The 22455-nt window shown below is 42.2% G+C and overlaps 1 long non-coding RNA gene across 1 annotated transcript in view; it reads left to right on the plus strand.

Moving 5' to 3' along the window:
* The window catches only part of LOC125366094, a 33374-nt gene extending 13548 nt beyond the window's left edge, over window positions 1–19826 (plus strand). The window contains exons 2-4 of the long non-coding RNA XR_007213782.1: window positions 5076–5082; window positions 14594–14598; window positions 19816–19826. This is a non-coding gene — a long non-coding RNA (uncharacterized LOC125366094). The remainder of the gene's footprint in view (window positions 1–5075; window positions 5083–14593; window positions 14599–19815) is intronic.
* The last annotated feature ends 2629 nt before the right edge of the window (window positions 19827–22455 follow it).

The raw sequence follows: 22455 nt of genomic DNA on the forward strand, positions 1-22455 counted from the left end.
ATTTCCATAGACAATAGCGTTTTTCCCTCTCATCCCCCTTTCTATAATTATTTACCTGCCGATCAGTTTCTTTCTTTCATTTGAGCTGCGGAAAACATTTGATCTCCTTGTTCTGAGAGTTCTTGCTATTAGCAAGGCTGAAAGGGCTATGCAAGTAAACACATTGGCTGCATTTACTTCTCTGGCTATTTCATCTAGTCAAGGAGCAATTGCTTTCGTCCCAACCATAGCCCTCCCAAAAAAGGTAAAAAACAAAATAAAACAAAAAAGTCCTCTGAATACTAGGTATCATTCTGGAGATACTAGAAAAAAAGATGACAAAGCAAATACCAGTCTGAGGAAAGTGTTTAGCTGAAGACATTGGAGATCCAGAATGGGAGTCTCTAGAGAAATGAGGGCTAGGCCTATAGCCATATCATCCTGAAGTGCCTTACCTTGTTTGATCTTGGAAACCAGAGTTGGTCCTGGTTAGTACTTGGTGGAAGATAATCCTTGAGAATGCCAGAAGTCACATTCAGAAGAGATTGCGTGTGTGCATGTGTGTGTGAGGGACACATATGTGTTCCAGTATTGTGTGCCTTGAACTCAGGCCCAGGAATCTCTCCCTTAGCTTTTCCACTCAAGGTTGGTGCTCTACCACTTAATCTACAGCTTCACTTCCTTTTTTTGTTTGTTTGTTTGTTTTTGGTGGTTATTGGCAATAAGGTCTTTGGGATTCATCTGCCTGGCTGACTTTCAGCCTGGATCCTCAGATCTCAGATCTCAGCTTCCTGAGTAGTGACAAAAGAGATGTTTTGCAAACTAAATGGCCACGCTTTTGTTCTGAAAGCTGATCTTGGTAGTCAACTTGATTGGCTCAAGAGATGCCTAGGAGATTAGGAAAACACACTGTAGGTGTGTGTGTGTGTGTGTGTGTGTGTGTGTGTGTGTGTGTGTGTGTGTGTAAACTCACCAGTGATGATTACCTAAGCAGGGAAGGCCAGCCCTGGCCAGAGTTACCCACATTCAGTAGGCTGGGGGTTTAGGCTGGGATGACAAAAAAAAGGGAAAAAGGAAAAATTTCTCTAGAGTGGACTTCCTTCCCAGATCCCTTCCCTCCCTAAGATTTTGGGAAAGTCAAAGGGAATGTAGATATTAAAGGACATGCTTTAAGGAATGAGCTCCAAACAATACAATAATGTTTATATATTTTCTCACGAGATGAATGATTACTTGCTGTATGAGCTGAACCGCACAATGTGTTCCTTCTCCCTTGGGGAAGAGAAAGGCAACAATTTCCTGCCTGATATCTGTGGGCTGAAAACTGTCCTCCATTCAGTTAATGTGTTTCCTTTTCAGGACTGTAGATGGAGAATAATAAGCCAGGTAAGCGAGTTTCCTGTTTCTTTTCCTTTTTGTCTGTCATGGGGCTTGAACTCAGGGCTTGGAAGCTGTCCCTGAGCTTTTCTTCCCAAGGCTAGGGCTCTACCACTTGAGCCACAATTCCATTTCTAGCTTTTTTTGGTACTCCATTGAAGCTAAGAGTCTCATATACTTTGCTGTCCAGTCTGGCTTTGAACCACAGTCCTCAAATCTCATCTTCCTGAGTGGCTCAGATGACAGGATTGAGCCACCTGCACCTGGCCACACATCTTTATCCTTCTTGTTGGCTGCCCATGGCCCTCTGCCTATATTAATAATTTTCTATGGCCTGGAAGTTATGTTATAAATATACCAATGGCCACTGGCAGGAAAAACTATGCCCATCCCTTCTATTAAGTCAGGGGAAGAGATTGACAGTAAGAAACAACAACAAAGGCCCAAAAACTGGCTACATGTTGTCTCATTAAATCCTCACTCAGTGTTTGTAAGTTCTAATTTACCAGATGACAGAACTGAGAACCTGAGCAGAAACTTAGTAAGTTTCCCTCCAGGAGATCTTGATTATGTGACTACAGACCTCATTCTCTTTTTTGCTGATCCTGCTGCTTCCTGGGGTCTAACGCTCAAATTAAACATGTTAGTAAGAAATCCCAAAGAAAGAGGCATTCCTCTCCCTAGTTGTAGTCAAGTGGCCAAGATGCTGTTAGTTCCTCCAGGTTCTATTATCTGCAACTGTTGGGCATGGTAGTGTACAACTGGGATCCCAGCACTCCTGAGGCCCAGGCAAAAGGATCATGAATTTGAGACCCTGTCTCTTGCTGTCTCACCAACACATACAGCCACGTGCTGGTGGCTCATGCCTGTAATCCTCGCTACTCAGGAGGCTGAGAGCTGAGAATTGAGGTTCAAAGCTAGCCTAGGCAGGAAAGTCCACAAGACTCTTATCTCCAAGTAACCACCAAATAGTCAGAAATGGAGCTGTGACTCAAAGTGCATATGTGAAAAATAGAAGTAGAGAACGTGAAGAAGCAGGTGAGACTGGGAGAGATGGGGAGAATGATGGAAATGGCGATACTGATCAAGATGCATTGTGCTCATAATTAGATGGACCAAATTAAAACCGCATCCTGCAACTCTTAGAAGCTAATTTAAAAATGGATAAAAAGGTGAATAGTACCGAACTATTTTTCTTCAAAGAATAGAGCATGGTTTTTAATTTATTGTTCTAGCAGTATATTTGGGGCTATTAAAAAGTTACATGAAATTGGGCACTGGTGGCTCACACCTGTAATCCTAGTTTCTCACTCAGGAGGCTGAGATCTGAGGGCCGGGGTTCAAAGCCAGCCCAGGCAGGCAAGCTCATGACACTCTTATCTCTATTTGACTTCCATTCCCCCAAAAAAGCCAGAAGTGAAGGTGTGGCTCAAGTGGCAGAGTGCTAGCCTTGAGTGAAAAAGCTCAGGGACAGTGCCCAGGCCCTGAGTTCAGGCCCAAAGACCAGCACGTACAGAGTTACATGGGATAAACTAGATCATCCTAACTTTCAAAGTTGGCAGAGAATGATCTCGAATGTTGAATACCCAACTTAGTATTTGTTTTGTTTGCCAGTCCTGAGACTTGAACTCAGGGCCTGGGCACTGTCTTTGAGATTATTTTGTTCAAGGCCAGTACTCTACCACTTGAGCTACAGTGCCACATCTGGCTTTTCTTTTTTTTTTTTTTTTTTTTTTCAGTAGTTTATTGGAAATAAGAGGCTCACAGACTTTTCTGCCTGGGCTGACTTTGAACCGTGATCCTCAGATCTTAGCCTCTTGAGTAGCTAGGATTACAGATATGAGCCACTAGTGCCCGGCTCTGACTTAGTATTTGAAATAAATCAAGGACATCAACCCTTATATTGTAGTCCTCTTTTGGATGTGGTAGGAAAAGAACACTTGCTCTTTTTTTTTTCATTACTTTTCACAATAAAACAGTATTTCTAAGGCACAGAGTATTTTATTACTGGAACAGTCTCTAAAGTGTAGTAATTCCCAAGAAAGGGAGGAGGAGAAATCAGAGATCTTTGTATCTATCTCCTATCTTCAATTATCACCACCCCCCCCCCAATTGTCCTTTTTGGCTTCATTTTTTATTAGCTAATGACTCTCTGACAATAATGCAGCAAACAAAAAATAATAAAAATAATGAAATAATATAAGAAATGCATAATAAAATAGTGCCATGATATAAAAGTTTGTATCTGCCTTTTTCTGAGTAGTTAATTGGAGATAAGAGTCTCAAGGACTTTCCTGCCCTGGATGGGTTTGAAACCTGATCCTCAGATCTCAGCCTCCTGAGTAGTTAGGATGACAGGCCTGAGCCACTGGTGTCCAGGTAGGTGATCATGTTTTTTTTTTGTTTTGTTTTTTTCATTTTATAGAACTAGTTGGCTTATATTTTGCATAGTTCTGAAGGACAGCTGTGTAGAAAGAGGGCGAGGAGGTAGGGAAAGCAATAGTTTGTGCAGGAGGTAATGTTTGGGGCAACTGAATCGATGAATGATTCCCAGACAGGCATTGAGCCAGCATGAACTTAACCTTTCAAGTTATCCTGTCCCCAGGGTGTGGAGCCTGGCAGCGCCTAGCAGGAGCTCAGCCATGTGGGCTGCATGGATGGATGGCTGGATACCCGGGAATCATAGCTTCTGTCTTCTCCCCATCTGTTTATTACTTAATTTAAAAAACTCTGCTCCTTTCTTCCTCCTGTCAGTTTGAAATGAAAGCCAAAGAGAAGCCAAATCAGAACAGTCAAATTTCTTTCTTCAGTTTAATTGAATTCAACAAGTTTCTTTAAAAGCACTTTTATGTAATGACTTCTTTGGGATATTAAAGACATCAAATGCCAGCAGAAAGCAAGCAGACAGAGCCGTGAGATTACTGCTGAGGGTCAGCACAGTGCCCCGCATCCCCATTTACTTTAAAATTAAAATTTCTATATAGGATTTAATTTCCTCCTCAGGAGGGTGTGACCTTTGCAGTGAGTCAGGCAGCATGTCCTCTGCTTGCTATAAAATGGAACCACATGACAAAACCACACAGACTGCATAAATGGCAAATTGTATTAGAAGAGTGGGAGAATCAGAGGCACAGGGATGTATTTATATGCAGGTTGTGTGTGTGTGTGTGTGTGTGTGTGAGAGAGAGAGAGAGAGAGAGAAAGTACATGCATGCACATCTCAGCCTCCTGAATAACTACGAGTACTGGCATGAACCACAAGCTCCTGATTCTTTTTTTTTTCTTCAAATTTTTATTATCAAACTGATGTACAGAGAGGTAACAGTTTCATACGTTAGGCATTGGATACATTTCTTGTACTGTTTTTTACATTGTCCCTTATACCCCGTTCCCCCCTCCCCCTTACCCTTTTCCCCCCTGAGGTGTTCAGTTCACTTACACCAAACAGTTTTGCAAGTATTGCCTTTGTAGTTGTTTCTCTTTTTTTACCCTGTGTCTCTCAATTTTGGTATTCCCTTTCAATTTCCTAGTTCCAATACCAGTATACACAGTTTCCAATACACTCAGATAAGATTGCAGAGATAGTGTAGGTACAACCACAGGAAGGTGATACAAGAACCTCATCAATAATAGAAGCTACAGATACACCTGGGATGGTAAAAGTAGTTACAACTGTGATATAACAATTGTCTCCATAACATGGAGTTCATTTCACTTAGCATCATCGTATGTGTTCATAAGGGTATAGCTATTGGGCCTTGTGGTGCTCTGCTATGACTGCCTAAACCTGTACTAATTATTCCCAATAAGGGAGACCATAGAGTCCATGTTTCTTTGGGTCTGGCTCACTTCACTTAGTATAATTTTTTCCAAGTCTTTCCATTTCCTTACAAATGGGACAATGTCATTCTTTCTGATAGAGGCATAAAATTCCATTGTGTATATGTACCACATTTTCCTGAACTGTTCATCTACTAAGGGGCATCTGGGTTGGTTCCAGACTCTTGCTATGACAAATTGTGCTGCGATGAACATTGTTGTGCTGATGGCATTACTGTGATTTTGTTTGTGGTCTTTTGGACCCAAAAGTGGGGCTGCTGGGTCATAGGGGAGTTCTATATTTAGCCTTCTGAGGAATCTCCATACTGCTTGCCATAGTGGCTGAACCAGTTTACATTCCCACCAACAGTGAAGTAGGGTTCCCTTTTGGCCACATCCCCTCCAACAATTGTTATTGTTAGTTTTCTTGATATATGACATTCTTACTGGGGTGAGATGGAATCTCAATGTTGTTTTGATTTGCATTTCTTTTATGGCCAGTGATGTAGAGCATTTTTTCATATGTCTCTTGGCCATTCTCAATTCCTCATCAGAGAAGTCTCTTTGTAAGTCTTTAGCCCACTTGATGAGGGGGCTATTGGTTCTTTGCAGTTTTGTTTTGGAAGAAGGTAATTTTTTTAGTTCTGCATATATTTTAGATATGAGGCCTTTGTCCGTTGAATGGCCGGTAAAGATCTTCTCCCAGTCTATGGGCTTTCTGTTTATCTTGTGAGCTATGTCCTTTGCCGTGCAGAAGCTCTGAAGTTTGATGCAGTCCCATTTGTCCAACCTTTCTTTGATTTGTAGCCGTTCTGGGTCTTTGTTAAGGAAGTTCCATCCTGCGCCAAGGAGCCCAAGAGTTTCTCCTTCTCCTTCCTTTAGTGTTTTCAGGGTATCTGTTTTGATTTCGAGGTCTTTAATCCATTTGGAATTGATTTTGGTGCAGGGTGATGTATAAGGATCTAGTTTTAGTTTGTTGCGTGTGTTGAGCCAGTTTTTCCAGCACAATTTGTTAAAGAGGCTATCTTTCTTCCAAACTATTGTTTTAGATCCTTTATCAAAGATTAAGTATGCGTAGTTCTGTGGGTTCATTTCCAGGTCTTCATTTCTGTTCCATTGGTCTTCAGGCCTGTTCCGTTGCCAATACCAAGCTGTTTTTATTACTATAGCTTTATAATACAGCTTGAAGTTGGGTATTGTAATTCCTCCAGCACTGTTCTTTCTGCTTAGGATTGTTTTTGCTATTCTAGGTCTTTTATTGTTCCATATGAATTTCTGGATTGCTTCCTCTATTTCATTAAAAATGGTGTTGGGATATTAATGGGTATTGCATTGAATTTGTAGATAGCCTTTGGCAATATTGCCATTTTGATATATTAATCCTCCCAATCCAGGAGCATGGGAGGTTTTTCCATTTCCTTAGTTCTGATTTAATTTTGTTTTTCAAGGTTTTAAAGTTCTCCTCAAAGAGGTCTTTCACTTCTTTGGTTAAGGTTATTCCTCAGTATTTTATGTTTTGGGGGGCTATTGCAAAGGGAGTTGCTTTCCTGATTTCAGCCTCGGTCTTCGGGTTGTTAGCATAGAGAAAGGCCATTGATTTTTGAAGTTTTATTTTATATCCTGCAACTTTGCCTAAGTTTTGGATCAGCTCTAGTAGCTTGAAGGTAGAGTCTATGGGATTCTTTAGGTATAGGATCATGTCATCTGCGAAGAGGGAAAGTTTAACTTCATCTTTTCCTACTTGGATCCCCTTTATATTTTCTTCTTGCCTGATTGCTCTGGCTAGGAATTCTAGTACTGTGTTGAAGAGCAGGGGAGAGAGTGGACATCCCTGTCTTGTTCCTGATTTTAAAGAGAATGGCTTTAGTTTTCCACCAGTTAGAGTTATGTTTGCTATTGGTTTGTCATAAACTGCCTTGATTATATTCAGGAATGTTCCCTGGAATCCCAGTTTTTCCAGGGCTTTTAGCTTAAATGGGTGCTGGATTTTATCAAACGCTTTTTCTGCATCCAGAGATAAAAATGTGGTTCTTTAGCTTGCTCCAGTTGATGTGGTGGATTACATTAATTGACTTGCGTATATTAAACCAACTTTGCATCCCTGGGATGAATCCAGTTTGATCGTGGTGTATGGTTTTTTTGATGACCTGTTGAAGTCGATTGGCCAGAATTTTGTTGAGAATTTTTGCGTCTATGTTCATCAGGGAGATTGGTCTATAGTCCTCTTTCTGTGATGAGTCCCGGCCTGGTTTTGGGATGAGGGTTATACTGGCTGAGGGTTATACTGAATCTGGAAGTGAATGTTCTCTTTCAATTTCATTGAAGAGTTTGAGAAATATTGGTGTGAGTTCTGTTTTGAAGGCCTTGTAGAATTCTGCAGTGAATCCGTCTGGACCTGGGCTTTTCTTGGATGGGATATTATTTATTGCCGTTTCTATTTCAATACTGGATATGGGTCTGTTTAGAAGGTTTAAATCTTCATGGTTGAGTTTGGGGATATGAATTTTTTCTAGGAAATCATCTATTTCTTCCAAGTTCGCGAATTTGTTGGCATAAAGGTTTGCAAAATAGTCCCTTATTATTTTCTGAATTTCGGTTATTTCTGGGGTGATGTTACCTGTTTCATCTCTTATCTTGTTTATTTGAGTGTGCTGCCTTCGGTTTTTGGTCAGGTTTGCCAGGGGTCTGTCTATCTTGTTGATTTTTTTCAAAGAACCAACTCTTTGTTTTGTTGATTTTTTCGATGGTTTTTTGCATCTCTAATTGATTTAATTCTGATTTGATTTTAATTATTTGCTTCCGTCTATTGACTTGTGTTTTGGCTTGTTGTTCTCTCTCAAGGAAATTAAGGTGCTTCCTTAAATTATTGAGTTGCTGTTTCTCCAGTTTGTTGATGTATGCACTCAGAGATATAAATTTTCCTCTGAGTACTGCCTTTGCTGTGTCCCAAAGGAGCTGGTACTTTGTGTCCTCAACATGGTTGAATTCCATAAACATTTGAATTTCTGTTTTAATTTCTTCAATGACCCTCTGATGGTTCAGCAGTGTGTTGTTTAGTCTCCATGAATTGTAGCATTTTCTGTGGTGGCTGTTTGAGTTGAGATCTAATTTGATTCCATTGTGGTCTGAGAGAATGCAGGGAATGGTTTTGATACTTCTGAAATTGTACAGATTTTCTTTGTGCCCTAAGATGTGATCTATTTTGGAGAATGTTCCATGTGCTGCCAAAAAGAATGTGTATTCTCTCGTTGCTGGGTGGAATATTCTGTAGATGTCGGTTAAGTCTATTTGGTCTATGCAGTTGTTTAGTTCTGTGGTTTCTTTGTTCAGTTTTTGGCGTGTTGATCTGTCCAGAGGTGAAGCTCCTGATTCTTTATGGGATGGAAAAACCAGATGAGGAAAGCGAGTCTGTGAGGATGACTGGGGCTTCTTTGATTCTAGCTTTCAGGAAGGCTGAGATCTATAGGATTCTGATTCAAGACCAGTTCAGGCAGGAAAAAGTATGTGATATTACATCTCCAAAATAACTAGTAAAAGCTGGTCTGGGTGCATGGGTCTAGTGGTAGAGCACCAGCTGAGCAAGCAGGTCACACTAATGCTAGGCCCTGACTTTAAACCATGGTACTAGCATCCAGGCCATGCTGGCACTGTTCTTGCAGTGAAGCCCCATCAGCATTATGCCTTTCTCTTATATCTTTCAAAATGTGTTCCCGTCCCTTATTTCAGCTTAAGGCTTCATAGCAGCTGAGTGATGGAAGAGATCTCAGGTGTTGCAACTCCTTATGTACCAGAGGAACCAAATGAATTCAAGAGATAAAGCGACTGCATGGCCTAAAATCAAACAATGAGATAGGCACAGAGCTGAAAATCCCATGTAGTTCTCTTAACCCAGTAATTTCTAGTTACTATTCCATAACAACCATCTCTAGGTCCCTTCCACTCTGTGTGTGTGTGTGTATGTGTGTGTGTGCGCGCACGTGTGTGTGCTCACTCTTACTAGGGCTTGAACTCAGGGTCTGGGCATTATCTTTATCTTCCTTTTTCACTCAGAGCTGTGCTCTACAACTTGAGCCAAACCTCCACTTCCAGCTTTTTGCTGTTTAGTTGGAGATAAGAGTCTCTCAGACTTTCCTGCTTGGGTGGGGTTTGAACCATGATCCTCAGACCTCAGCCTCATGAGTAACTAGAATTAGGTGTGAGCTATGAGCACAGGTTTGTCTTGTGCTTTGAATGACCTTCATCAAAATGTAATATTTACATGGCATAAACATAATATGATACAACCTACAATTTAATACTTCCTTTTGGAAGGAAATGATGCTTTCATAAATTGTTAGAAAACTCTTAATTCCCACCAATCCATTATAGTTTCAAGGCTCTGTCTCAAACACTGAAAAATTAAACATGGATGGACATGCTCATGGAGTTATTATTTTTTCATCATTGCTATGATTTATACTTCAATTATTTCCTGTTGGGTTCACCACAAGCTTGAGTTATGTACACCAATATTTCCTCCTGGGTGTTTCTTACTAATACATCAATAAAGTCTGACAAGAAAATATTTCCTAAAGTCATAGTTAATGTCAGGCACTCACTATGTCAAGTTTTCTATTTCATGATAGGGCACAAAGAAAGCATTTATGTCTAAATTCAATTTCAGTAAAATGAAAAAATGTATATCCAAGTCACATTCCATCCTATAAGTTTTGAGTCATTTGAGATATTATATCTGAAAATTCAATGTTTGGCTTGCTTAGCATTCAAAGATGTGCTAAAAAGTTAAAATAGGCTTGAAGAATTGAACTATCACTTTGCCAAGGCAAGAATTCTCAAAAGACTGCCATTCTGCTGGGGGCTGAGGGCTCATACCTGTAATTCTAGCTACTCAAGAGGCTGAGACCTGAGGATCATGGTTTGAATCTAGTTTGGGCAAGGAAGTTTGTGAGACTCTTATCTCCAATTAAGCACAAAAACAGATGGAAGTGGGGCTGTGGCCCAAAATGGTAGAGCACTAGCCTTGAGCAAAACAAATTTAGGAATAGTGCCCAGGCCCTGAAGCCCCAGGATTGGCACCAAAAAACAAAACCAAACAAACAAAAGCAATGAAAAAGTGGTTAATTATTGGCTCCAATGTTTGGTTTACAGTGGCTGAAAGAGTCTGTCTAGTAACATCAGAATGGCAAAATTCACTGGAGGAATGCAGGGTGAAGTAAACAGCACAGATCAGTATCAAACGCCTCAAATACTAGGGGATGGATGAGGTCATTTGTAACAAGTGTGTTTGAGATATAGGCTTGCAATAGCACCTTTATACCACTAGTAGATGTTAAGGCTTCCCCCTTCCCGCCCCCCATCATGTTCTTTTATCTGTTGTCTCCTCTTCACTAATTTCAACCACTATTATAGTTTTGGTTCTCAGCCTCTTCTTAACATCTTTGGCCTATTGGAAATTTCCATTTAGATGTTTCAAAAACAAATACCTTAGATTCAAGGTGTCCAAAATAAAAATAGCATATAGCAATATTTATTTCTAAATAGATATCTTACAGATTTATTTTGTTAATATTGCTTCCAGTTCAACCAGGATATGTAATTTGGAGTAAACATTTATACCATTTATATCTTCTCCCTTACATGTAAAATTTTACAAATGTGGTCCATTTGTTCTTATGCCAATACTGGGGCTTAAACTCAGGGCCTGGTCCCTTGCCATTAGTTTTTTGTTGTTGTTTGTTTGTTTTCTTTTTGCTCAAGGCTGTACTCTGCCATGTGAACACAGCTCTGCTTTGTTGAGTTGGAGGGAAGAGTCTCCTGGACTTTTTTTCCCCAAGCTGGCTTCAAACTGTAATCCTCAAATCTTAGCCTCCTGGGGAGCTAGGATAACAAGCGTGGACCACCAGCACCCAGCTTAAGTGTATTTGTTTGGTCTTTTTATTAAAAAATAAAATTTTGCACAGGTGATTCTACAGTCACTTATTCAAAACATTCATGCTTAAGGTATTGTATTTATTCTGTGTCTATTGTAACCATACTTTTGGTTTTTTGTTTTTTTTTTTGGCCAGTCCTGGGCCTTGGACTCAGGGCCTGAGCACTGTCCCTGGCTTCTTCCCGCTCAAGGCTAGCACTCTGCCACTTGAGCCACAGCGCCGCTTCTGGCCGTTTTCTGTATATGTGGTGCTGGGGAATCGAACCTAGGGCCTCGTGTATCCGAGGCAGGCACTCTTGCCACTAGGCTATATCCCCAGCCCTGTAACCATACTTTTGAAAGTAATTCTATAACATTAAAAAAAAGCAGTGTATTAAAGTACATTAAAATTAGCAAGTTTTCTTAATCAAAAGACAAAACTAAGAGAGTAAAATGGAAATCTAGACCGGGAGAAATTGTCACGTGTGTGTGTGTGTGTGTGTGTGTGTGTGTGTGTGTGTGTGTGTGTGTGTAGGAATTATATCCAGAAGAGTTTAACAAAACTCTTCACAAAAGAAGATATTAGAATGGCAAAAAAAATGATAGTTTTAATACTGACTCAAAGGACATACAAATTAAACTCTCCAAGACAAATTACCTTACATCCCCCAGGAAAATAAAAATGTTAAAGACAGAAGCTATTCAGGAGGCTGAGATCTGAAGATCAAGGTTAGAAACCAGCCCTGGCAGGAAATTCCATGGTACTCTTAGCTCCAGTTTAGCCACCCAAAAGCCAGAAGTGGAGGTGCGGTTCAGTCTTAGAGCTCTAGTCTTGAGAGAAAAAGCTAAGGGACAGTATTAGGTCCTGAATTCAAACACCATTTCTGCCACAAACAAAATCCAAGAAAGCTGAGATCTACACGATTAAAATTCGAAACCAACCCAGGCAGAAAAGTTAGCAAGACTGGATCTCCCATTAATCAGCTAATAGTCAGGCTGGAGGCATGGTTCAAGTGCAGCAATGAAAGTGGCTGGATATGAACAGAGCAATGTGTTTCTTCTCAATGTAAACAATTGGTGCAAAGCACTGCTTGGGTATTGTGGGAGATTGAAAAATTAATAGAAAACCAAAGAGAACAATAAATTGTCAAGTCTGACTGGCCCCTTTGTCAAGAAATATTTGCTTAAGTAAACTAACTCTAAAACCACTCAAAAGTCCATAAGAGCAGTGAAGTGAATACAACTCTGTGTTTTCATCATTTATTTATATTGTCCATTACAGCTCAAGTTGGACAATTGATTGGAAACTGGGCTTGCTTTCCATGATCATCACATAAATATTGACATGAAAAAATCCAGACAGAGAAATATTGGACGGGGATTACTTAAGCCACAAAGAAGGCTGAACAATGGAAAGTAGCATGGCTGTGGTCAGGTGGGAAGAGAGATAATAATGTGAAAGGAACTTTTGAAGAGCCAGACTAAAGCCATTTTGAAGTCAGGCCCCACTTTACCACGCGAACCTGCAATAAGCAGGCCCTGTGAGCAAACCCAAGACAAGCTTATTAGGGCCCAGCTGGTCAAGAACTCTAACCGCCTGGGAATGCTTAACTCTAACCGCCCCCAGAATGCCTCGAGCCCTGAGCCAATCAGATTTGTACCCGTGTCCTAATCTTGCTTCCTTGAACAACCTGATTGCTGTAACTTTGTTTTATGTCTTGCTTGAACACCTGATGGCTGTAAGTTTGTTTTTTGCCTTTATAAGCCCTGTGCAATCGCAGCTCAGGGCTTCCTCCTAACCTCTGCTGTGTCAGTGGGTAGGACGAGGCCCGAGTTGCAGCTCGCCTGAATAAAGCTTTGCTTTTGCATTTTGGAATGTCTGAGTCTCGGTGGCCTTCTTGGTGGTCTTCTCGTAACTTGGCATAACAGTTGGGGTTTTGTCCAGGATAGCCCCAGAGACCCCCAAGACCCCAGACTCCGAAGGTAAGAAAACAGCGCTGTTCATTTGTCTTGTCCTGTAATTTGTCTGTCTGTTTGTCTGCTTTGCTTCCTATTTGAGGACGGCCGTTCTGACTCATATTTCTTGAAGGGGTTGTCGAAGCAGACACTGGGGAATGCCCCAGACTCTCCACCCTTGAAGGGTGACCCCTGGGACCCCACCTTGAACTTGGGTCCACTCCTTCTGCACCCTTGCAGGAGGTTGTGGGCCAACTTGGGAGATCTCCAACTCATAGCTTTTCTTTTTCTCAGGCCTGTGTGTTTTCCTCCTTTTGTATTAATTGTTTTGTTTTTTGTAGCCTTTTGGACTGAACATCTGATCAGAGCTATGGATAACGTTCTATCTTGGGGACCTCCATCTAGCCCCCTAGACTTGATCCTAGCTCACTGGAGGGAGGTCAAGGAGATAGCTCAGAACCAAGGTGTGGCCCTTAAGAAGGAAAAATGGCTCACCCTGTGCAAGTCAGAATGGCCCACCCTTGAGGGAGCTAATTGGCCACCTGAGGGGAGCTTTGACATAGTTAAGATCAGGACTTTACAGTGCCTAATCGACGCCCCTTGTTCGGGCTATCCAGACCAGGTTCCTTTATAGACACCTGGAGGGAACTCATTGACAGGGACGCTCCAGCTTAGGTATGGCCTTTCTTACCGACTCCCTCCTCCACTCCTTCCCCTACCCCAATATTCACTCAAAAGACACGGGGTGACAAGAGAGAAACCAAGAGGGAAGAGAAGAAATTGTACCCACCTGTCCTCCAGGGAGGAAGCACGGAGGAGGAAATGTTTCCCCCTCCATACTCCTCACCCCAGTTAACTCTACAGGAGGAAGACTGAGGAAAATGTTTCACCTGTGCCCTCCACTCTGGAGGGTCCTGCCCAGTCAACTTGCCAGCGCTGGCAGCCCAGGACATGGACGAGTCAGCCCCAAGTCCATGTCTGTCTACTGGGCAGGAACTTGCCAGTCATCTGTGGTAGAGGGTAGTAAGGGTAAGTTTGTCAAATGGGAGGATAGTTTAAAATCCCCCCCGCTCCCGCATGTACTCAAAGCCCTGACTCTCAGTGAGAATTTTAAGCTGGTACACCTTTCAGTAAAGAAAGCTTGTAGACCTGAGAGGCATTTTTTTTAGGTCATCAGAAATCAGTTCCCCAGCCAGTCAGGAAAGAGCTTTTACAAACTAGAATGTTAAAAGGCACAAATTTGTAAAACTGAAGTCACCTATCTGGGCTTCATATTAAGAGGGCAAGCATTGGCTATTGGATGCATGTAAAGAGACTATGCTAAAAATCCCTGTGCCTAAGTCAGCCAGACAAGTTGTAATGCCCAAGTTGAGAGAAACCCACCAAGAAGACCACCAAGAGCCAGACGTTCCGAAATGCAAAAGCAAGGCTTTAATCAGGCGAGTTGCAACTCGGGCCTAGTCCCTTACACCGACGCAGCGGAGATAGGGAGGAAGCCCTGAGCTGGATTTTTACAGGGCTTATAAAGGCAAAAACTACGAAATTTACAGCAAGCAGGTGTTTGGGCAGAATTTGGGTATGGACCGAAGGCTGATTGGCTCAGGGCTAGGGGCATTCTAGGACGGTCAAAGGTTATCAAAGGAGTTTCCTAGCTGTCCTTTTATCTTGTACTTTGTGCAGTCCTTCCCAAGGCCAGGCACAGCACACAGTAGCTTCTTTAACTTGTAGATAGCTTTGTTCTAGGAATTTACAAGTGCTGTAGGGAGTCTGGCTTTAAGGTTGTTAAAGAATTTGCAGCTTAACAGCTTTAGCACAAACAAACCAGTTCCTGAAACTTAAGCATGCTCAGGGTCATTTAGATTTTGATGTAGACAACAAAGGGGTTAACACCTCAGAACAGAGCACTTTTCATTTAACCCTTCAAAGTCAGAGTTCCTGGGAACAGCAGGCTTTTGCTGGCTGTGGAAACCTGGGTTTGCTGAGATGGCCAAGCCTCTATATGAAGCCACCAAAAACCTCCCAGAGTTTCATTGGACTGAGCAGATGCAAAAAGCCTTTGAGGCAATCAAGAAAAGCCTTCTGGAAGCCCCTGCCTTAGGCCTACCTGACATGAACGCCAAGAGAGGGGGCTACTGACAGCCAAAGGAAAGGCCATTAAAAACAAGCAGGAGATTTTAAGCCTCATCCCGGCCCTATGGGAACCAGCAAAAATTGCCATTATGCACTGTCCGGGTCATCAAAAGGAGGTTGATTCAGTGACTAGAGGGAATAATCTGGCTGACCAGGCAGCCAAGGAAGCAGCCCTCCAGCCCAGAGCAGAAGTATTGACTCTAATAGACCCAGGGCCACAAGCTTTGCCTCCTGTGCCCCAGTATTCCCAAGAAGACTTGGAGTAGATAAAGAAAATTCCCATGGCCCACAAACCCCCAGACAGAGAAGGAAACAATGACTGGTGGATAACTTGTGAAGGAAAACTTATCTTGCCACAAGGGTTGGGTAAGGGGATCTTTAAGAGAATCCATCAAGCTTCTCACATGGGAACCTGAAGAATGCAGGACTTGCTCCGACACTCCAAAGTGAAAATTAGACAAGGAGATCAACTTATTGAAGATACTGTTAAAAATTGGGGGCGTTGGTGAGTTGACAGGCCTTACAATCAACCAATTACTAAAGGAGCTTGCCTCCATGGGGATAGGCCAGGCATGTATTGGGAAGTAGATTTCACAGAAATTAAACCTGGAAAATTTGGATAGAAATATTTGCTAGATTTTGTAGACACCTTTTCAGGATGGGTTGAAGCATATCCAACAAAGCATGAGACTGTGAATGTAGTGGCTAAGAAGATCCTGGAAGAAATCCTATCCAGGTATGGCTTCCCATCTACCATTGGGTTGGACAACGGACAGGCCTTCCCCTCAAAAGTAAGTCAGGGAATAGCCGCTGCACTGGGGATGGATTGGAAATTGCATTGTGCTTATAGACCCGAGTTTAGGACAGGTAGAGAGAATGAATCGGACTCTAAAAGAGACCTTAACTAAATTGGCCTTAGAGACTGGCGCAGACTGGGTGTCACTCCTTCCTTTTGCTCTGCTTAGAGTAAGAAATTCTCCCTATCAGCTTGGCTTTACTCCTTTTGAAATAATGTATGGGTACCCCCCGCCCATTATCCCTAGCCTTCAGACTGAATTGCTTGCTGATTTGGATGATATTAAATTTTTGTGTAAACTTGATTATTTGCAGCTCTTGCACAAGAGTATGTGGCCCCACCTTAAGGCATTATATGATTCCGCTTCTGTCCCTACGCCCATTGAATCAGACCAGGGGACTGGGTGTTAGTCTGGAGGCATAATCCCAAATCCTTAGAACCACGGTGGAAGGGACCCTACGTGGTGCTACTGACTACTCCCACCACCAACAAGGTAGACAGCATCACCACTTGGGTCCATTGCTCCCACACCAGGCCAGCTGACCCCTTTGCCCTGGACAACAACTACTGTGGTGGAACATGGGAGGTCTCCAAGCACCAGACTCAGCCACTTTGTCTTCACCTCAAGAAAAGAAAGACTGAATATTGTTATAATTTTCTTTTTGCCTTCTTTCCTTGCTACCCTGGCTAATGTTGATGCTATTTTGGCAGCTCACTCCAAAGTGGGGTGACCCCCTTATTTTAGCAACTAAGGAAGCCCCTTTAGGAACCTGGTGGCCAGTCTTAGAGACTTATGTGATCTGGCCACAGGCAACTGGGATGTGCCAGATCACTCGAACCCAAACCTGAATGAGCAGGAGTCCTGTAAAGTCCCATGCAAGAAGGCATTGGTAGTTTTGGGCTTGCTCAGGAATACGGGTATAGCCACCCGACCCTTAGAGTGCAGCTGAAAAGTTTATGTATTATTTTGTTGCTGACATTTGGATCTTAAACACTATACAACTAATGGTAAGTCTATATAGCTGAAAGTTAATTTCCAGTTTGAAGTAATCTGCAGTTCCTTGGTAAAGTAGACTAAGGCTATAGGTTCCTGGCTAGGTAAGGTCAATGTCCCTCAGTCAGCCTGAAGAAGCTACAGAAGATGGATGATCTTCACCCATCAGCCCCCCCCTTTAAAACCAAGGGACCAGAGTTGTTTTTGGTTACTACTTTGGGCCCTATTGGCCCATGCCTTATCTCTATATCATCCCCTAGACATGCAAGCCACTGAAATGGACAGAATGGAGCCATGATTGGCTCCCAAGGTACCAAAGAGAAAAGGGGGAAAATAAAGAGCCAGACTAAAGCCATTTTGAAGTCAGGCCCCACTTTACCACATGAACCTGCAATAAGCAGGCCCTGTGAGCAAACCCAGGACAAGCTTATTAGGGCCCAGCCGGTCAAGAACTCTAACCGCCCCCAGAATGCCTGGAGCCCTGAGCCAATCAGATTTGTACCCGTGTCCTAATCTTGCTTGCTTGAACACCTGATTGCTGTAACTTTATTTTTTGTCTTGCTTGAACACCTGATGTCTGTAATTTTGTTTTTTTGCCTTTATAAGCCCTGTGCAATTGCAGCTCGGGGCTTCCTCCTAACCTCTGCTGTATCGGAGGGTAGGACGAGGCCCAAGTTGCAGCTCACCTGAATAAAGCTTTGCTTTTGCATTTTGGAACGTCTGAGTCTCGGTGGCCTTCTTGGTGCTCTTCTTGCGACTTGGCATAAGACTTTAAGAAAATATAAATGCACAACAGTATTTGCTAGTTAGATGTCATGGACGCAGGAAGAAGGCACACAAAAATGAGCACTGTAAAGCATGAGAAAATGAGGAAGAAATTAAGCTTGAAGAAAAAGCAATGAAGGTTTTATGTGGATTAAGGAACATGAAATCTCCACATCTTGCAGCTCTCTTGGAAGAAGGAAGAGGTCAGGGAAACTTGAAGAGTCAGTGTTTTATCAGTGACAGCAGGAGAAAAATAGAAATAAATAAATAAAACAAGAAATAAATAAAACAAACAAGAACGAACAAAAATGCAAGAAAGTGAATGACCAAGTGCCAATGGATCACACCTAGCTACTTGGGGAGCTGAGATCTGAGGATTTTGGTTCAAAGCCAGCCCAGGAAGACAAATTCAAGAGACTCATCTCCAATTAACCAGCAAAAAACATTGGAGGTCTAGTTGTGGCTCAAATGGTAGCGCACCAACCTTGAGCAAAAAAGCTAAGGAATAGAACTCAGGGACTGAGTTCAAGCCCTAGGACCAGAACACACACACACACACACACACACACACACACACACGAAAGAAAAGAGAAGAAAGTAAGTGAATGAGCTTATTGTGCATAATTTCCTCTGGATTTTTTTTGGAATAAGATTGAAGTCTTTTTACAGTGAATCAATTTTTTTTTAATGTTTATGGACACTATTGTCACTTCTCTAAGTTTCTTTTGCAGAGATGGTAATTTTTTTCTATGACTATTTTATTTAGCTTACAAATACTTTTTTAGCTAATAGAAAAATCATGAAGTTCACAAGTTTCTGATACCCTGAAGAATTCATTTAAATTCTTAAACATTAAAGTGAAACAACTTCATTATGAGGTTTTTCTCATAATTAAACTGTCAGATCAGCTTTCCAGTGGCAGTCTACAATGTGCATTATTTTGGGGACATAGCAGACTGCAGACACCACCAATGTGGGGTTTGAGTTAGGCGTTGGCTAGCTTAGGAGGAAAGTGGCAAGTGTGGAAGCCGGAAAAGGTAGGGAAAACACAGCTGGGCACTTTGGCTCGCACCTGTAATCCTCATTACTTTAGAGGGTAAGAAAAGAGGATCATGGTTTGAAGCCAGCTCAAGCAGGAAAGCCTGTGAGACTCCTTATAGCCAATTAACAACCAGAAAACTGGAAGCGGCGCTGTGACTCAAGGTGCTAGAGCGTTGGCCTTGAGCACAAAAGCTCAGCAACAGTGCCCAGGCCCTGAGTCCAGGCTCCAGGATAAAAATCAAATGGGGAGACAGATCCCCAACAAGCCATGTGGGCCTCCTCCCCAATGGGAGGCCATCTGGTAAAGACCCAAGCAGCATCCAATACTGGAGGCTTGGTTGGACTTGCATCTAAACACATGACAGTCAGTGTTTGCCTTTTCATCAAATTTAAACTGAGGCTACAAGGATGGAGTAGAGATTGTGGGGAAAAAGACATACCAGGGTGAAGAATTCAACAGAGAAAAATAGGTCAGCTTTGGGAAAGTAACAGCATAAAACTCACACTGCCTCCAGCACCACCAAAGGCATTTGGTTTCATTAAAGTGTAATGAGGAAACATTGGAGAGTTTTCAGTGTACTGTTAGGATCTGATATGGATTATGCATTCGTGTGTGTGTGTGTGTGTGTGTGTGTGTGTGTGTGTGTGATGTGAAATTATTCATTTATTTGGTGCTGGTTCTAGGGCTTGATCTCAGGGCCCAGAGGCTGTCCCTGAGGTTGGTTGCTCAAGGCTGGTGCTCTGCTGCTTGAACTATAGTTCTACTTCTAGCTGTTTTGTTGGTGAATTGAGATGAGTCTCACTGACTTCCTGCCTGGGTTGGCTTCAAACTGCAATCCTCTAGATCTCAGCTTCCTCAGTAGCGTGGATTACAGGAATAAAGCCACTGGTGCCTGTCTGAGACACAAATTTCCAACTTCTAGTTAACAACTAAAAAGCCATGAGTAGAAGTATGGCTCAAGTGGTAGCTCAAGTGAAAAAGCTAAGTGGCAATACCTAGCCTTGGGTTTAATGCTGGGGTATGAACTCAAGGCCTTACCTCTTGCTTAGCTGTTTCTTCTCAGGGTTGGCTCTATACCACGATAGCCACACCTCTACTGGTGGCTGTTCTCTGGATTCTTGGAGATAAGAGTCTCTTGGTTTTCTTTGCCTGTGCTGGCTTCAAATGTTGATCCTCAGATCTCAGCCTCTTGAGTAGCTAATGCAACATTTTTAAAAACCACGAGAATGATGAATTACACCACTTTTATTTCCCAGTTAGAAACTAAGGGCTGAGAAAACCTATGGCAGACAGGTCCTTTTTCAAAGAATAAATTCAGTTTATCTTTGTATGATAAAAATGCCCACTTCACCCATCATCCACAGGAATACTGCTGATTAAGAATGATCCTTTTTTGGGGCTGGGGATATAGCCTAGTGGCAAGAGTGCCTGCCTCGGATACACGAGGCCCTAGGTTCGATTCCCCAGCACCACATATACAGAAAACGGCCAGAAGCGGCGCTGTGGCTCAAGTGGCGGAGTGCTAGCCTTGAGCGGGAAGAAGCCAGGGACAGTGCTCAGGCCCTGAGTCCAAGGCCCAGGACTGGCCAAAAAAAAAAAGAATGATCCTTTTGTATAGTGAAAATCACAACCATTAGCATTTCAAATAATAGATTTAGTTAAGCTTCTCTTTATCCTGTGAGTTTTGTTTAATGAAACACTTTCAAGCATGAAACTTTACAGGATTGGAGTTAACTACATTTAAACCTTGATTTACAGAAAAGAATTACATTGTAAAACAATGGAATTCAGCCCAGCAGTTACTGCGCTTTGTATTTTGTTACATATGTGCACTCCTTTTTCTCCAAATTTCTCTTTGTTTCAGGAGTGTGTGTGTGTGTGTGTGTGTGTGTGTGTGTGTGTGTGTGTGTGTGTTGGTCCTGGGCTTGAATTTGAGGCTTGGGGATTGTTCCTGAGTGTTTTTTGCTCAAGGATAGTGCTCTACCACTTGAGCCACAGCTCTACTTCCAGCTTTTGTGTGATTGATTAGAAATAAGGGTCTCATGGACTTTCCTGCCTGGGCTGGCTTTCAACAGTGATCCTCAGGTCTTAGCCTCCTGAGTAGCTAGGATTACAGACATGAGCCACCAGTGCCTGGCTGACTTTTAAAAACTTTTATAGGTACCTATTGAGTCCTCTCTGTCTCTGTCTCTCTCTGTCTCTCTTCTCCTCCCCCATTTTCAAACAAGAAGCATCTCAAGCAGTATGTCCTAGAAATGTCCTTCAGTATCAGAGTTCTAGTTTTAACTACAATGTGTCAGGTAAGGATGGGAGCAAATTTGAAGTTCTGGGAAAGGAGAGAGAAACCAGGAAGAACAAACACCCTCCCATCTTGATTCCTGTCACCAACATCACCAGCATTGTGTCTGCTGCCATCAGATCTCTTCCTACAGAAACACCAGATCCCTCTTAAAATTCTAGTCTTTGATGTGTCATAAACATTGTGATAGGCCTCCCCCATGGAGGCAATGGGAAACATCGTTCTTAGGTTATTTCCAGTGAGGCTCAAGATAAAAAATATTTAGTCATGTTGGGCATTATGCCTCATGCCAGAATCCTACCTATTCAGGAGACTGAATTCTGAAAGCTGAAGTTTGAAGCAGACTGTGCAGGAAAATCCATGAGACTATTACCTGCAATTAACCACCAAAAAGCTGAAAGTGGAGCTGTGGCTCAAGTGGTAGAATGCTAGCTTTGAGTAAAAAAGATTGGGGCTGATCCCAAGCCCTTAGTTCAAGCCCCAGGACTGAAACAACTACAACAACCAAAAATAAGTTATGAACACCAATCACTCATATAGCATTAGTATCTCTCATCCTCAGCTCCCTTGTCTACAGAATGATAGATTCTATTCTAATAAGACAGAATAGTCTAAGAAGGAAAACCCATCTTTAGAATGAGACAGGTTTGTTTCAAATCCCAGCTTTACTAGAGTTATGTACTTAAGTTTCAGTTGATTGTGTTTCATCATCTATAAAAGGACAACAAAATGTTTAATACATATGGAAAGACTAAATGAGATAACACATACAAAGCACCAGGTATTGATAGAGTCTCAATGAACATTTACTCACTTAAAATCCTCCAGAACTCTATGATGGTAAGATTGGAACAAGCAGATTATGACGTGTGTGTGTGTGTGTATGTGTGTGTGTGTGTGTGCTGTATTTGTGTGATGGACAGAGAGAGAAAGAGAGAGAGGAAAGAATACCACTTTTGCTTTAGTATCTTAACTATAGTGATCACTTTCATAGTAAATTAGACGAGAACATTTTCACTGAGTGCTAGACATCTGATTGTCATTTGGAGGCACAGGTGCTGTTATGTAAATGATGCTCAGAAACTTCTCAGTGCACTTGGGGGAATGAACATGTAACAAATGCAAACACAAAACCATACAGTTGTATCAGTGAAACTGCAAGCTTGTCAGGAGCTCTGCCATGTGAGCCACAAGTCAGAGCCACAAGTCACAGCACCACCTTCAGCTTGTTGTTGGTTCTTTAGAGACAAGAGTCTCACAGACTTTCCTGCCTGGACTGGCTTCAAGCCACGATCCTTAGGTCTCAGCCTCCTCAGTAGCCAGGATGATGGGTGTGAGCCACCAGTGCCTGGTGGTCTAATGTAAAGCAGTTTATCTCTAAAATGTTAGC

This window comes from Perognathus longimembris, chromosome 1, assembly GCF_023159225.1.
Source record: "Perognathus longimembris pacificus isolate PPM17 chromosome 1, ASM2315922v1, whole genome shotgun sequence".
In the NCBI taxonomy this organism is placed as follows: Eukaryota; Metazoa; Chordata; class Mammalia; order Rodentia; family Heteromyidae; genus Perognathus; species Perognathus longimembris.